Consider the following 6,866-nt stretch of genomic DNA (forward strand, 5'->3'; position numbering starts at 1 on the left):
ATAACTTTGATATTCACTCGATTTCTCATGAAATGATTTTCTTATTTTCTTATAATTAAAAAACAAATGACTTTAGATACTTGAAAATTTAGTTGAATGTTTACATTAGCATTTTCTATACACGGTAAAATGTTGAAAATAATTTGACTCTTTTTGAGCTGTTTACAGACATTGTCAGTTTTCAATTTTTTTAATTTTTTTTTCTATAAATATCAATACAATTGTATTTGTTGGGTAAAAAAGCGTGAAAATTTAATGCAAGGCTTCTGATATATTGTTACAATAGCAATTGAAAAATATTAAAAATACATAGGCACAATTTTTTTTTATAAGGATTTAAATTTTGAAAAAATTTATCAAATTTATAATTTAATAATTATTTTGTAGTTAAAAATTTATAAAATGTCAAACTTTTATAACTAAGGATTAAAAATGTAAAACAAGGTCCCGCGTAAATAGGTTATATATAATTACTTTATTCACAATAATATCATCAAATATACTTAGTAATATCATAGGCTGACTGACCGTTTTCGCTCAGAATCGGTTTTCTAATACAATGATATATATCATTGAATTCAAATTTAACACCATCCATTACAGTGATTTACTTGTAACCTGTACAGCAAAGCGATACCCACTTGCCCACCTCTTTTTTATTTAAATTATAAAAAAAAATTGATAGTTGGTAAATCTTTAAAAAATATTTTTTCCGGTTAAAATTAAAATAAATATGTACTTTTTCTCACAATTATCTTAATAAGTTAAAAATTCCTTAACAACCTAACCCATGAATAATTCTCAAATAATCTTAAATGAATTTAATTACAATAATATCATCAAATATACTTAGTACCTTATATTATAAGATGAAAGATCGTCTTCACTCAAAATAGTTTTATAGTATATATCGATTTTATATCATTGAATTCAAATTTAACACCATCCATTACAGTGACCACTTGTAACCTACTGTACAGCAGAGTGACATCCACCTACCAACCTTTTTTTAATTTAAAATTTCAATTATTTTTAAAAAAGGTACAATTTCAATATACTTTATATTAATATGTGGGGATGGCCTACCAACAGCTTGTAATAAAATTTCTAATTTTGATTTTTTTTCGATTCCCGCTCTAAGCTAAAAACTTGCATTTATAATTTGAATATTGATGTTTAATTTATTCTCAGTTATTTCAACTATTGTCTTCTTTAAATAAACGATAATCTTAGTCTTTCAATACTGTATACTCTTACCCTTTGGGGTTTTACATATATTTATTTACTTATATTATTGTTAAAATTATTAATTATTATTAAAACTAATAACTTTTTTCAAAATATTATTTTTGAGAATTTCCTAATATGTGAAATTGCCAATTTTGTTTGACTTGTTCGGCGACAAAGACGACGATGACAACTACGATAATATGAACCCCCGGGGCCAAATGTCCAATCTTAATGATAGACGGGGACGAAACGTCCGTGAGCTCAATTTTTTATGCGGACGAAACGGCGGGAGCGAAAAGTCCTCGATTCCTATAATTTACGTCTTTACATAGGCTGACAGACTATCACCGTTCTGAATTAATTGAATTCAAATTTGACATGTCAATTACAGTGATCCAATCGACATCGTCGTATACTGTACAGCAGAACGGTACCCATTTTCCAACCTTTTTCCACATTTTATATTATTATTTTTAAGAAATTATTAAAAATGATGATTTAAAATGGATACCAAACGTCCCATGGGCTATGGCCTATGGCTATTAATACCTCCCAGCTCCCGCGAATCAAAATCTGTTCTATATTAATATTTGCCGGAGTCAAAATGTCTGTTGACTCAATTATTCGACGGGAACAAAGTGGCTACGAAATGTCGATTTACCTTAAATAAGACATAATTACCTAAATATAATTGAACAGGACCGCCCCCCCCCCCCCCAAACAACATGGCAAGTATATAAATATATTTATTATATGAATTAATTAATTATTATGATAACCCCCCTCATATTGAATTCCTGTCTACGGCACTGTATTGACCAATACTGTTGAATTAGAAGAAAAAAGAACTGATCTTTGATAAAAAATATTAAAACTTACAATCATTGACGTTGATTGTCTGGCAGAATTTTATTAAGTTCATATGTATTATTTATACTCTGCTGACCTGGAGTTAGGCATCAAACTTAAATTATACCATAGTTTTAGTGCAGTAAGTACAGTGTACAGTGTACCTACACCTTCCTACATTTCTTGTAATCAAGCTCGGTGCTTAAAATAGTTGTTTTAAAATTTAAAAATACCTGCTTCAGTAGTTTGGTCCACTTAACTCCAGTCTCCAGCTACTAGGTATATCATCAATTTTATAAAATAATTTACTATTTCATATTATTAGGGATCTAAGTAGAAGTACAACCTGTTCAAGTTCTATTGATTTTTCGTCAGTTGATTATTCAAACTATAATGACCATAATGACGCAAATAATATTAACAAATCTGATAATGATATTACATTAAGCACTGATGACACAGTAATATTATTTAAAGTTGATATTTAATATTTTAATAGAGTTAATAAACTTATTTTTGGTTTAATTTTAATTTTTGAATATTAGGATATATATCTCTCGATCTATTGGAAAAATGGTATGTTGGGAGCTGCATCTTATAATAGCCAAATATCTGAAGTAATGAAAAATAAATAATATATTTGTTAATCTTAGCTATATTTAGTATTTATAATAGGCACTTAGATAACTAATATATATATTTGAAAATTATATGTAGATACAAATTTTGCACGACGTCGTAGAAAGTAATTTAGACTTTAAAATGTTAAATGCTTTATTTATGCAAGTTAGACCTGCGTAAGTTTGACTTTATTTATTAATTTATTTAAGTAATATATTATTATATTTAATAAAAATGCCTACCAACACAATTCAAATTTTAATATTTATATTATAGAAATATTGTAGTATGTAGTTTACAAGATGGACATTTTTTAAAAACTATTAAGCAATTAGCTCATAACGGACAAATAAATATTTATTCTAGTCCAACTAATACTGATGATTATAAATCTGATGAGAAAGTGCATATATTACCCAAACAACATTTCAGTAAGTTTTTATATAATTTATTACTTTCGTAAAATACAACATAAAATATTTTATTATAATTTATAAATATAAATAATTAAGAGGACGTGTTACTCCGATACTCGGTATGTGTTGTCTTCTTCTTACAAATGCATAACATACCAAATTTTACGCTCAGTAGAACACGTGTAGCTCCGTCAGTTTAAAAATTATAGTGAATTGACCTCTTATAAAATCTAAAGGTAAGATTATTATCTAGGAAACCTCAGCCTTTTTATTAAATTTTAATTTTAAAGCGAGTTATTAGTATTTTAAAATTGTAAATTGTTTGTACATCTCAAAAACCTCAAACTCACTTTAAAATTAAAATATAATAAAAAGCCTATGAGGTTGCCTAGATAGTAAGCTTACCTTTAAATTTCATAAGAGGTCAATTCACTCTAATTTTTTTACTCTGTGTACTAGCATAATTTAGCCATCTATAACCAATATACGTTTAAGTTATTTAATAATATGTAAGTATTAAAAATTATATGTAAAATTAATTTAAAAATTAAAAATTAATTAAATTGAAAATAATTACATTGAAATTATATAAAAATTATATACATTTACTATGCATTAATTGTAAGGCATAATTGTGAAAGGTGAAACATAATTCTATATTTTCACTACATATTTTTATAAAAACCATTTCGCTATCCAGCCAAAGTTGAATAAAACAGCTATAATATTATAGTATACAGTGGCGTAGCCAGGATTCTTTTCGGGGGGGGGCTGATCAACTTTTACACTTTTACACATTAAATACATACTAGCACAGATAGATAGCTGAGAAGTGTTAACACTTATTGGTACATTGGCGTGCTCAGGGGGGGGGGGTTATATCCCCCCTCTATTGTCTTTTTTTGTTGGTCTACAGAAAATCACTTATTACTTATTAGTTATTACATCTGTATAGAGTCATTCATTTTTTATTAATTATTAATTTTATTCGTTGAGTCAACAAGCTTGAAATGTAATACGAGGCTCTTAATATATTCTTACAATAGCAGTTGAAAAATATTAAAAAATTATTAAACAATATTAAACAATTTTTTTTATAAATATTTAAAGTTTTAATTTCGACAAAATTTATCAAACTTAAAATTTTAAAAGCGGGTAAGTGGATATCACTCTGCTGTATAGTAGGTTACAAGTGGGTCAATGTATAACGGATTGTATTAAACTTGAATTCAATAATATCTGATCATTGTATCCAGGATAAAAAAATAAATAAAAACCATTGTAATACCATTAGCTTTTAAAATGATTTAGTAGTTAAAAATGTACCTATATATATTAATAACAGCAATATAAATATAATATACAGTATCCTAGTAGGCCGCCAAACCGTCTCTGCTCAGAACCGTTCTTTGCACACATGATATATATAATTGAATTTAAATTTACAGTCATCCAATTATAGGCTACTGTACAGCAAAGTGACTTCCACTTATCCGCTTTCTTTTGTTTATTTAAAAAAAAAAAATGGTGTCCCCCTCATTTAAAATTTCTGGGCACGCCACTGTATAGGTAGTACATTTTTAAATATTTTAAATACAATTTAAGATTTTTTGAGCGGCTATCATAGACCATTAAAATAATTTTTAAATTTTCTTAACATTTGCACTTTGCAGCCCCCTTAGCCCCCCCCCCCTCTGGCTACGCCACTGATAGTATATAATATTAGGTATACAATATAGTTATCTACAACTTAATCAACAATAAGTAATCTTTGTAATAGATTTATTACCTTTTTACGCATAAATATATTTTTAAAGTTTTTAAAGTTTTTCCGCAAATTAATAAAGTAACTGTACATAATATTATATATAAAGGTATCGTCTTTAGGTATCTTATTCTATCTATTAAAGATAGAATTTTTTCGTATAACTAATTAATATATCTATGTATTAACGAAGTACACCATTTTTTTTTTAGAGTTTAAAACATGTGAGCAATTAATTTTATCCATGTCATTGGCGTCTGCTCCAAAAAATGAAAAGTCCCGTAAAATGTATATACGCAGTTTAGTAGATTTTACTCAAGAGTTAGCTGTATGTGCATTAGGTGCATTACTACATTTCTTGGATACTCCATTGGTAAAATTAATTTTGCCAACCAACTTCTCAATAATGTCATTAAGAATTCTTAACATGGATAATCTAGTTTGGCTCGGTATTAGTACATATGAGTCATTACAAATATTTTCTGTACATGAACACCCATCTGCATACAATTGGACCAAAAATTCAATTAAAGAAGGCCCAAGTATTTTTAGTTTATTGAATCGGTGTAACTCAGTTTTAGGTTCAAAATTTTTAAAGAATATTTTAGCCCAACCTACCAAAAACATTGATGTTATAAATTACAGACATGAATTTATAGAGTTTTGTATAAAACCTTGTAATGAAAGTGTAATACTCTCATTGATTAATTGTATCAAACATTGCCGTTGTGTGTTAGTAAGTACTTGATTTCCTTAATATTTTTAATTTATTGCTTAGATATAATTGTACCGGTTATACAATTTAGTGTATATATACATTATAATGTATAAAGTATAAAATATATATCATACAATGAGAACAAGTTTAAAATATTGTATATTATAATTTATAATTATACATTATAATATATTAAATAAAAGTATTATTTTAAAATTAAGATTATATCAAACATACATAAAATACCTAACATATTATGTTTTTAATATAATAATTTTAGTCTACTGTAGTAAAAATGAATGGTGGCAATGCTTCAATGTACCAATGGAAATTATTATACCAAGTAAATATGTATACTTTAACATTTACATTTACATTTACATTTAGTTAACATTTAAACTAAATCTTATATAATAAATAAATACAGTTTATACCATTTTTTACTAACCAAACCGATCTAATTAAATTTCAGACAGTTATAAATGCTGTAACAATTGGAGAAATTTGTGAAAGATATTCAGAACAAATTATGTTTTTTACAAAGGTATGTTAAAAACATAGGCAGTCATAAATTAGGTACTTAATCATTATTGTTTAAATATTATATAGTGTACTTAAATATTGTAATGAGGTATTTCATACTTAAAACTGTAGCAGAGTATAATATAATTATAGATTAAAGAAACATTAAAAGATGGTCTTTATACTATGGTTAATTCTATGTCCTGTATAATTGACTTTGAAAAATCCACTATACTAGATAGATTTGTAGTGAAACCAGGATTCATACCAGAACTTGATAATAGTACAGTAAAATTTTTATAACAACCTGTAGAATGTAAAATATATTGGTTAGGCATTGTTTATTGATACTAATTATTTTATAGAAAAATCAAAAATTGAAAACATGTCTGAACTATTAGATGAAATAACATTAAAAGAACTACAAGAATTACCTTCATACATTAATGAGTGTTCAATACGTAAAATGCCAGAAATTGGATTTTTATTGTGTCTTCCATTGTGGAAACCATCTAACATTATGACTGAAAATGATTATAAAATTCCAAATTTGGAATTTAAGGTAGGTATATTTATTATTTGTTTAATTTAAAATGTAGGTACAGTAACTTTATATAAATAAATTAAGTACCTAATATATTATTACTTATTACCTACTTCAGTGAATTGTTTAAAATACAGAATTTCTTTGTATTGATTTTAGTTTCATCTGACAGATAATGTATATTACAAAACTTCCAGGTGT

This window comes from Acyrthosiphon pisum, chromosome A2 (genome assembly GCF_005508785.2).
Source record: "Acyrthosiphon pisum isolate AL4f chromosome A2, pea_aphid_22Mar2018_4r6ur, whole genome shotgun sequence".
NCBI classification, from domain to species: domain Eukaryota; kingdom Metazoa; phylum Arthropoda; class Insecta; order Hemiptera; family Aphididae; genus Acyrthosiphon; species Acyrthosiphon pisum.